Here is a 12,225-nt window from a genome sequence, read left to right on the forward strand (position 1 = left end):
AGTACAGTACGATGTGCTGATTTATATGAAAATCAACCTCATTCATTGCGCAAATATGGTGCACAGAAATGTGCGTATTTGCGCGTACGCTCGTCTGAAGCCACCCTCATAGTTAAAACGGCCCTGATTACATGATATATTGTGTGCCTGTGGAGCAGGGGGAAATTCATGGGAATGACAAATGTAAAATGTAACAGTCTGGCATATCATGACAGGACATAGTGCTACACTTGTTACACATCTGTACAAACACAATGAAGACTTCCCCTGATAAAATATGTGCCATCCCTCATCCAGACAGGCTTGAAACAATCATGTGCATTTACACGGACCAAACAAAGTTCTCCAAAGTCATGCCTATTATGTCTGCCCATTCTCTACCACTCCTTGAAACATTGGCACATCTGCTAATTGTATTAGTCACTTGGAAGAAAACACACGGGGCCCAATTGGTCTTATTTTAGTACAATGTTTAGTTAAGCTTGTGGAAACCTGCTCCCAGATAATACTCTTCACATTCCACACTCATGCCGTTTCCTACCATGTGCACTTGGATAAATAATGAGCACAATATAGAACCAACTACAAGTTGTCTAGCAAAGAAGGTTACACTGTTTGTACATATAGAACACCCAAAATGCTTGACCGGGAGGACAGTTTTATGGCACGCGGTAAAAGTACTATTCTGGCACTGGGGCAATTGCTTTCTTTTCTACTCACACCGCCTTTTATTGTTTCACCAGATAATGCCAACATGTAAATCAAGTTTTATAAGCATGTTTTCAGTTTTTAAGCCAAAACATAAATTGCAACTCTTGAGATATTGCAGTTTTCACACCACTAGAGCAATCTAGACTGAGACCTCCTGTTATCTGTAGTTCAGCTGACAGCTTTGCAGTATAGATTGGGACACATCTCATTTTTATTAGGAGGGAGAGACAGATCACAGCTCTGTTGTACTAGTGGGGTCTAGGACAGGATAGTAGCACTATGGATCATTCACACAGTCTCTGTGTGCAGCTCCACTGTCACTCTTTGGTGTCATGGACATAACTACTAGGGTAATAGAAATAATAGCTGCTATGGGATCCAACAACTGAGGAGGCTTATCTTCCCTCGGACATAAGGTGCAGTTGGTGATAACCATGGATGATGGAAGGGGATGTTACTTTGTAAATTATCTGTGCTGTGACATCACATCATTATCCAATTACTGTTACATCACGTGTTCATTAAAATCGCATGATATGGTTTTGTTTTTCGTTTTCGGGATGAACATGGTAACCTTGTAAATTATGCCTGTAGTGAGACATAACTGCGCTCAAAATCCCTTTGCTGTGACATCACTGTGCGAATTATCCCACTATTGTGATATCACTGTGTATATGATGCATTTTGCCTGTGCTGTGACATCACTGTGTGCATTATCTCTATACTGTGACATCACTGTGTTCATTATCGCTGTAGTGTGACATCAGTGTGTGCATTATCCCTATACTTTGACATTACTGTGTGTATTATCGCTGTACTATGACATCACTGTGTGCATTATTCCTATACTATGACATCACTGTGTGTATTATCACTGTACTGTGACATCACTCTGTGCATTATCTCTGTACTATGACATTACTTTCTGTTATATCCCTTTACTGTGACATAATTGTGGCAATTACCACACCATTGTGATATGACTGTGTGCATTATTGCTATGCTGTGACACCACTGTGTGCATTATCGCTATGCTGTGACTCCACTGTGTGCATTATTATGAGTACCCAGCTTGCTGGGGGTTAATAAACAAGTTACCTGAAAGCTCTGCAGAGTAAGTTGGCGCTATACAAATAACAAGACCCTTCCATTATGGCTGTACTGTGACATCACTGTGTGCATTATCACTGGGCTGTGACATCATTGTGCAAATTATCCCACTACTGTGATATCACTACATGCATTATCACTGTATTGTAACATTACTTTCCGCTGTTTCCCTGTGCTGTGACAGTTATCATACTATTGTGATATCACTGTACTGTGACAATAATTTGTGTATTATCTATTTGCATTGGGAAAAGAAAATAACCATAGGTTTTGCATGTTCTGAACTTGTTGCTGTAGGTGATCCTGGTGAAGTGAGGCCCATTCCCAGTTAGTTTTGGGGCCTCATGCTTACTTGTTACACCCCTTCCTGGTGCCTAAGGCCTCATGTCTACAGGGAAAATCAGGCCCGCTACGGATTCTCCATGGAGAATCCGTAGCAGGTCCCTCCTGGCCCGCGGACATGAGGCATTAAAATAAGAATAAACTCACCTGCTGCGGGCCATGCGTGTCTTCCCTTCTTCGCGGCCGGATCTTCTTTCTTCGGCCCGGCGGATGTTCTCGGCACGCCGGCTGCGTGCCGCGCGCATGCGCCGGGCATATCCGCCGGGTTGAAGAAAGAAGATCCTGCTGTGAAGGAAGGAAGATCTGCATCGCCCAGAGCAGGTGAGTTTAATTCAGGCGCAGGTCTCCTGTGGATCCGGACGGCTTCCATAGGCTTCAATAGAAGCCTGCGGGAGCCGTCCCCGCGGGAGACCTGCACCTAAATGGAGCATGTCCATTTTTTTTCATGCTCCAGAATTTTTTTAATTCACTTTTATTGGCCATCCGCGGGTATTTATCTATCCGCGGGTGGTCAATGCATTTCAATGGGGCGTGGATCCGCTGCGGATTTTAATTCTTCTTTTCCCCGTGGACATGAGGCCTAAGGGAGGAGGCTGAACTCCATCACTTCATGTAGACTGTGTTAGTCTATGGGTCTAGTTGTTCAGTCGAGGCGTGCATTTACACTGAATGATCTATGGGCATCTGAACGATTTATCAGCCCATAAGCAAGACAGGCAATACAGCATGCAGGGAATAGAACTGGATATCTGGACCTCAATAGGCTAAATAGCCTTTTGAATCATGGCAGGGTTCAGATATATATACATGAACTGCGTGCGCAAAATAACAGAGGAACAGGACTGTGAAGACGTCTAGGGAAATCTATTAAAACAGACACGTCGGGAGAGCACACAATGTTTCTTCAATGTATTTATATGATTTAACTTATGAAAATATAAAAAGGCGGAAGTCCAAGAAATACTCAAGACACGGGAAATGGTAAACCCATTCTTTGCAGGCTGCACTAACATGAGATGCACTTTACCAAACTTACCTCCTTTGCAGGAGAACACTGTAAGGCAGAGGCGTATCTGGAAGCTCCTGGACACCAATGCAAAATCTTTAAAGGGGCCCCCAACTATAATGCTTTATTCATAGTACTGGGCTCCCTATATAGAGAAGAGAGGCCGTATGGGCCCCCTAAGGCTCCTGGGCCTGGGTGCAACTGCATCCCTGATAGTTACGCCACTTGGTGAAGGGCTAAAGCTAGCTTTTCAAAGATGAGCGCGATATTAGGCCGTGAAACACGGACTAATATCACACTGGCAGTGTCCCGTAGGGTGACTCCGGACACAGGGCATACGTTGAAGAGCTAGGAAGGTAGAGTGGTCACTTGTCACGGTAGCACTAACCAGGCTCCCTCCCGGAGGGACACATGTAGCCTCGGCCAGAGCAGCGCTGGGTCTTTTTCAGACAGCCCTATGAGAGGGATGCCCAATAAACATAAAAACAGGAGATAAGGTTGTCACGGGTGACGCCACTGTTCTGTTACCCACCGAAATGACCCTCGGTGGTAAATAGAGGAGCCGCAACCTGTGTAATGTACCTCAGGTCGCTGGGAACGGTCAAGGCCTGGCAAAACTTTACTTGGAAACTTCATCAGGATACACTTAAGAATACACTGGTGCAGGCAAATAGAAGATTTGAGGTCAGGGAGGAAACACAGGATGACACCGGTCCTGCAGTCCTCGTTATCTGTATGGTACTGCTCCTGGACAGGGAACTCTCCAGAGGAGGATAGGGGTAGGGTCACTCCACAGACACTCTCACGGAACATTACCTCTGCATGGTGGTCTTGGCCGTCTCTTCTCGCTCACTCTCAATCTCTCTCTTACTTTTCCTCACTCACCGTTAGCTCCTGGCATCGGGGTCCTCACGAAACCTCTCTTCTTCTTCCATTCTTCACCACATGAGGGTTGAAGGTACCCCCATGTGGCTGGCACTCTCTCAGGAACAGAACTCTTGAGACTCCTCACTCCCCCATACTTATAATCTCTCACATTCCACATGACAGGACATAAATTGATACATTTGCAGGTATCTCCCAGTCTCATGCACTACACACTCGTTACCTTGTGAATTCCCCGCGGATGCAAAGCATTTTTATGTCAAAGCAGCCTCGCATCACTTCGGGGATGTTTTCAATGGGAGACCTCGCTTTGCATTCTGCGCACCTAGCACATGGAGCGATGCTGCCGCCGGCCACATTGAAAACAATGGGAGATGCGATGTAATGATTTGCTTCCTGCATTGCATTGCTCATCATTCTTTTGAATGGGGTCCATATTTGTGCGTCTTGCAACGCACAAATCTCGTGCAATTTTCTTGCTCGTGTGAGCGCCACGATTGTTGCACGATATTACTATGGGCAAGAAAAATTACGCCTTGCCCTATCTTTCTTGCACGTAGTTTTTACACATGCTAGAAAAAAAAGGGGAGGCCCTATCTTTCGTCTTTTTTTTCCCCACGTGCAATAGCGCAAAGTTTGAACACTAAAAAAAAGGACCATATGCGCATCAGCACATAGTACTGTACTTTTTGCACATGCAAAGCTTGTTTATATGCATGCATGACTCCTTCCCCGCCCTGATTCACTCTATTTAGCCTAATGAGATCCAAAACGCAGGAAGATATAGGAGGTCCTATTTTTGTGCGCTAGAGAAATGCACGTGCAAAAAACATTAATGAGAACGGTCCCATTGACATCAATGAGTTCTATTCTCTGTGTATTGCTTACGTATATTTTATGTGCAGTGGTCTGAAGGAGCCCTAAGTTTGGGCATCTTGGAAGGTTTCAAGGTACCTTCCACGCAGCTCAGCATACAGAGGAGAGGGAAGTGAACTTTCCTTCTTGGTTAATGATTTCTTACTTATCTACATTCTTAGTGCATTCCATTTTATTTATCAAGTAACTTCAAACAGGTGAGGATTACTGTGATCCACCCTTCACTAGCAAGAAATTATATATATATCCTTAATCATGGAAACTTCTGCAAGGTGTTTACTTCTCCGAAAATGACCTCTCGGAGTTTCTGACTCGTAACTTTATGGGGTTCACAAATGGTACAAATATGTCTGATAATATTGCTGTTATTTTTCTGCCATATACATGTTCTGGGGCGTTGGAAGGGGTGAAGCCCAGGAGTTATGTATCCTTTTATGTTGTTTTATAGATAATGTTTCTTTGTACTGTCTTTTTAATGCAGGGGAAGGTCCTGTGAGGGAACACATAGAAGTCAGAGAGTCGTACAAGAGAGGGGCACATACATGGTGTGGAAGAATGCTTGGTCTACTCAGTAGACAAAGTAGAAGTGTACGGCATTAACGGGAGCCGGTGCTGCTGAAGAAACCGGAATCTTTGATATGGGATTATATTTAATCGACCGCCTCTACTGACTAACATCCTGATGTGTTAACATAGTATGCTAGGCTGAAAACAGACAAATGTCCATCCTGTTAAGCCTTTTCACCCCCCCCCCCCATCATGTTGATCCAGAGGAAGCAAAAAATCCCCAATGAGGCAGAAGCCAATTTAGCCCATTTTGGGGGAAAACAATCCTTCTCAACTCCATAATGGCAGTCAGAATAATCCCTGGATAAACACTCTGCAGAGAAAAGTTCCTACCAGACTCCTAACTCTGGTAGTCAGAAGATCCCCAGAGTAACAAACTCCACTGGTTATTTAAAGGGGTTGTCCCGCGCCGAAACAGGTTTTTTTTTTTTTCAACCCCCCCCCCCCCGTTCGGCGCGAGACAACCCCGATGCAGGGACTTAAAAAAAAAACCGCTCAGCGCTTACCTTAATCCCCGCGCTCCGGTGACTTCTATACTTACCAGCTGAAGATGGCCGCCGGGATCCTCTTCCTCCGTGGACCACAGCTCTTCTGTGCGGTCCATTGCCGATTCCAGCCTCCTGATTGGCTGAAATCGGCACATGACGGGGCGGAGCTACACGGAGCTACACGGAGCCCCATTGAAGAAAGCAGAAGACCCAGACTGCGCAAGCGTGTCTAATTTGGCCATTCGACCATTTTAGACGGCGAAAATTAGACGGCAACCATGGAGACGAGGACGCCAGCAACGGAGCAGGTAAGTGAAAAACTTTTTATAACTTCTGTATGGCTCATAATTAATGCACAATGTACATTACAAAGTGCATTATTATGGCCATACAGAAGTGTATAGACCCACTTGCTGCCGCGGGACAACCCCTTTAATGTCTATATCATGAAATATTGTAGCGCTCTAGAAAGACATCTAGTCCCCTCCTAAACTCTATGGATTTTGCCATCACTACATCCGCAGGCTGAGAGTTCCACAGTCTCACTGCTCTTACAGGAAAGAACCCCCTTCTGTGATGGTGATGAAACCTGCTTTCCTCTAAACGTAGAGGATGCCCTCTTGTTACTGACGCAGTATTGGGTACAAACAGATCATAGGAATCATTGGTTCTGTGTCTTTGCTACTCCTTTTAATATAACTAGGCACTGGAGCCACAAAAGTTGAATTCTTGAACTTTCCTATTAAACTTACATTTATTGAAGCATTTACGATGTGGAGTCAGCATAAAATTATTCCTTCTACGTACTACAGCTACACCGAAGCTAGGGCCCGAAACCGACACCCTCCACCGGAAATTAATGTGGCAACTTGTAGGCTGCAGTTTGTAGCTCCAGCCTCTACCACTACGGTAGGCCCTAGCCCCCTGGCTCACATTTGTTTTAGCTTCTATAAAGGACACACCCTGCAATACAGAAAGACATGTAAATACATGGTGTCCCTGACACTATTTAGTCACTATCTCAGGCAAATAGTTCCCCATGGGCCAAGTGGACCCATTTTCACTGCCCATCTTTAGACCCAAGCCCTATCATATAGCAAAAGAATGAGAATTAGGTCGCCTTCACACAAACAGATTTGCATTGCGGAATCCATGGTCAGCATCCACAATGCGGTTCCACAGCAAAAGCGGTTCATAGCATGCTATGGAAAATCTCTTCTTTCTGCACACACACAGAAATGAATTGTGATTTTCGCGAGCGGAGGAAAAATTGCTGCATGCTCTATTTTTCCGCGGTGTTCGCACGGACGGCTTCCATGGAAGTCAGTGGAAGCCATCCGACCCATGGCCTGTCCGCAATTGACATTGCTGACAGGTCGCAGATTCCGCATCACTGCCTAGCACTCGGCGTGGGAAACAAAAAAGATTTAAAAAAAAAAAAACAACCTCTACTGCACAAGTCTGATGGCGAGCTACCGGGTCCATCCACTGTATAGATGAAGAAGAAAGAAGACAGGTACGTGCGGTTGCCGGGTGGGCACAGGGCTGGATTCCGACCCATTCGTGTGCAGGCAGCCTTAAAGGGGTTTTCCAGGACTGAGTTATTGATGACCTATTCTCAGGATAGGTCATCAATAGTTATTTGGCAGAGATCAGTTGCCTGGGACCCCCATTGACCTGCTGATTGCTGGGCCATATGGAGCTGATGTGTTGCAAGAAACATCCAGCTCCATACAAACTGCAGTGGCCTGGAGTGGTATTGCAGGCACAAATCCCATAAAAGTAAATGAGAACTTTGCCTGCAATACCATCCTGGTCCACTGTAGTGTGTATGGAGCTGCGTTTCCAGCAGTACATTGGCTCTATACCCTAGTGCAGTGGAACGAGGATTAGATTATCATTGGGGTCCACTAATGAACATTTAATGACCTATGTTTATTTCTGCTTCTCTCACATTCAGGGCACATGCTCTGATAGCTGCCTCTATTATTCTCCTGCTGATGCATGTCTGAACCCACTTGTTAGGCTTCACAGATATTCTATTAAAAAGGGCGTCTAACCCGATCAAGCATAATCTTTAGTCTATGTTTGTCTAGGACTTGTAGAGTCAGTGATGTTTAGTCCATGATGTATCATCCCATGGAAGCCCTGGATTGACTGTGCCAAATGATCGCTGGACTGTACTATAGATAAAATGTCAGTTTTGCCTACGTACAACCAGGACAAGGTTTAGACACAGTAGGCAGCTGTCCAAGGCTTCATCGAGGTTAGATGTACAGATGTAACAAAGTGTAACTCGACTGTGATAACTTTAATGTGAGTTAACTTCTCTACATTATACAGCTATTGTTGTTGTCAGGCAGGTGGACATGGATCCGACTTGCCAAACATCAGTTTGACTTTGGGCTACAACAGGAGCCAACACATGGGGAACCTAAGTTTTCATCCTTCAAGTGGGATTTGGTATTTGCTACATGGTCTCCAGTTTGTTACTAAGGCTGGCGGCATACGACTGTGCCGGATTCCACATGTGGGAGCCTGCAGCGGAATCCGGCCCTGTTCCCAGCCATGGGTACCTTTCATTATCTGTATTGCAGATGACTGCAGCGGCTCGCCATCGGTCGTACGCAGTACAAATTTATTTTGGAAATCTTAGTTTTTTCCGCGCCGTCGCTAGGCGATGACGCAAGTACCCGCGACCTATCAATGTCAATTGCAGATGGGCTGCAGGTCGGACGATTTCCATTTATTTCAATGGAAGACCATAGTACAGATACTGAGTATAGGGAGGTCAGCCGCGCCTGCATTGACAACTGCACCTGTATGGAAGATATTAGGTTTCAAATAAATGAGGAGTACTAAGGATAGGATGTGAAAGGGGAGTTGATAGGTAATAAAGTGACCCTCCTGGGCTGGACAAATAAAGATGTCCCCACCCACTTCCCTGACTACCTGATGCACACTGTGCATAGCACTGCTCACAGGGATAGCACTAGTTAATCAAAGCAGCTGTAGACTAATTATGCCTACTAATGCACAGTGTGCAGCAGGTGGTCAAAGAAGCAGTATGGTCACCTTTGTTAGTCCAGAACCAGTAAGGTCGCTTTAGGGAGCCTTCACACTTGTGATAAAATTGTGTGATTTTCGGGCGATGCGAGAGTAAGTGAAAACGCAGAATTATGAAACCAATGATTTTCAATGCTTTCATTCCTATTTGTTATACTCATACAATGTGCAGTAAAAAAATCATATTGATGTCACTAAGGGTATGTTCACATGGCGGAATCACAGGGAAATTTTCCACAGCGATTTTGGCCCCTAAAAACTGTGTTAAAATCTATGGATTTCTACTGCAGTGACCGAAGAACAGGGCACACAGCTAAGGAGATGGTGGGGCAGATGTCATGGTGGCACTGCCCTCCTCCCCAGACTAACGCATACAACCCTCTCCCACGACTCTGGCAAGTGTCTCCAAGCAACATTGACGTTTCCTGTATACAGGTCTTCTTTAAATTTGTGTTTGTCACGGGTGACGCCAGCACTTCAGTTGGACTGTCATCAAGATGGCGGAAATAACTTGACACAAGTCCAGTGGTGTGATTTTTAGCAAAACTGGAAGTCCACAGCTCACTAAACACAATTGCCGGAGGCAAAGCAATATAGTACAGTCCAATGAGAGCACAACACAGTTCCAAAGATATACTTGTAGAAGCAGAATAACGCAGGGATACAGTTGAATTCTCACACTGACAATCTCTTCAATGCTCCGTCTCTCTGCACTTTAACAGTAGTTAAGCTGGAAGCTGGTCCTCCGTCTTTAGGTAACTGAAGGGATGGATTTAGTAGTTTAGTTGAAATTAGACAGTTTATGAAGGACCTTTGTAGAAACTCCTGGCTTTAACTTTCAGAAAGGGTTTATATAACTCATGATTAAGACTACAAGCTGGCTCCCCACTTTCCTGTACTCCACTGTCTGTGATCTCCGGGTGGTATCGGTTAGATAAGACTTTCACTTCTGGGGACAGTCCCCAATTTTTAGGAGTCTTAGTCACTTCCTAATAGTAGATAAGTGTCTCGATTCCTCAAGATTTCCTTTGATAGCACTAGTTGGTTTCAAATATCTGATAGAGATCATGAGCCATGCCTAAATGGTTATATAGAGCACTTGAATGCTGATCTACCCCCAAGCTAGTCTCACCCGCACAGCCCTGTCTGCTGGCTACCTAATAGATGGTAAAAAAATAAATAAAAGATATGGTAGGACCTGTAGCCCTGATGGCCATCATGTAACTCTACATCTTCCCTGCGGTGGCTGCTTGGCCGGTGCATGGGGCATTCTGACAGGACAGCCCCATCAAGACTTTATAGCACAACATAATATCTGAGTTCATAGAATATTGGGAGAAGGTGTCAGTCTGAAGCACAGAGAAATCCTCAGCTACTGCTCTGTGGTTACAAGGCTCTGTAGTAGAGGGATTTTTCATTGATCGCTATTACACAAGAACACAACTCATCCAGCAGCTGTGAATATTTTGCACATTTCAGCCAAAAGAAAGTTCTCTTATATCAATTACTCTTTTATTAGTGTGAGATTAATGGCTCTATTAATATCCCGAAATACAGATGGTCAGACACTTAGCCAGTTAGTACATACTTAGCATTGGATCTTATCCTCTTCTTCCACTAGTTCATGGGAAGAATTTACAGTGAAGAAACCATGTTTTTTGTATTACCTTTACAATTCAGCATTTTTGTAATTATCTATTTGTCTGTCTGCCCCAATTTTACTATCTCTCTCTCATTTTTTTATCTATCTATCTATATATCTATTTCATATCTCACATATCTATCCATCTATCTATCTAACTATCTATCTCATATCTGTCTATCTAATATTCATCTATCTATTTCATATTTCTCTTATATCTATCTATTTCATATCTATCTATCTATCTCATATCTGTCTATCTATTTCATATCTATCTATCTCATATCTGTCTATCTAATATTCATCTATTTCATATTTCTCTTATATCTATCTATCTATTTCATATTTATCTATCTCATATATGGCTATCTACTTCGTATCTATCTATCTATTTCATATTCTCTCATATCTATCTATTTCTATCTCTCAAATCTATCTATTTTATATCTTTCTCATATATATCTATTTATCTATCTAACTATCTATCTCATATCTATCTATTTCATTTCTCTCCCATATCTATTTAACTATCTATCTATCTCATATCTATGTCTATCTCATATCTATCTATCTATGTCTATCGCATATCCATCTATATATCTATCTCATATCTATCTATCTATCTATCTATCTATCTATCTATCTATCTATCTAACTATGTCTATTTCATATCTATCTCATATCTATCTATCTCATATCTATCTATCTATCTATCTATCTATCTATCTATCTATCTATCTATCTGTCTATCTCATATCTATCTATCCATCTATCTCATATCTATCTATCTATCTATCTATCTATCTCTATCTATCTATCTATCTATCTATCTATCTATCTATATCTATCTATCTATCTATCTATCTATCTATCTATCTATCTATCTATCTATCTATCTATCTATCTATCTATCTATCTATCTATCTATCTATCTATCTATCTATCTATCTATCTTTTATGGCATGCCGTAGCACTGTTGTATGTATAATGCTAGTGAGAGAGAAAGGACAGGATGAACATAGCTACAGATTTATCTCATCTACTGCCCTGGATTATTCTATATTCCTGGCACAGTGTTCATGAACCAGGAAGCACAGGATGAATAACTAATACAGATTTTTCTCAGCTAATGCTTATAGGTGGAGACAGAATATGTGCGTATACAGAAGCCGCTCTTCTCAAAGTGGATCCTAATTATAGACTTTACATTTACTGCATTTTAATAAATCTGAGAGGAAACTCTTTCCAAGTGTTTTCAGCAGAAGTGCAGACATGTATGTGGAAAATATTGAAATGTCGCTATAATTCCCAGGATGGAAGGCCTGCTGAATGATTACAGGGTGGAGGGGCACAGAAAGTGTTTATTTTTCTTCCTTTAGCCACTGTTTCTAGGAGTGAATACAGATGTCTTGCTCCCGGTTCCGAACTTCCTTTACATCAGTGCCGCGGTATGTGAAGGACACCGGAGCCACCACACTTCAGCTTTGGACAATCAGACTTTCTGTGTATTTTCTTTGAACTAATTACTTACT

The sequence above is a fragment of the Eleutherodactylus coqui genome, chromosome 8 (assembly GCF_035609145.1).
Source record: "Eleutherodactylus coqui strain aEleCoq1 chromosome 8, aEleCoq1.hap1, whole genome shotgun sequence".
Lineage (NCBI taxonomy): Eukaryota > Metazoa > Chordata > Amphibia > Anura > Eleutherodactylidae > Eleutherodactylus > Eleutherodactylus coqui.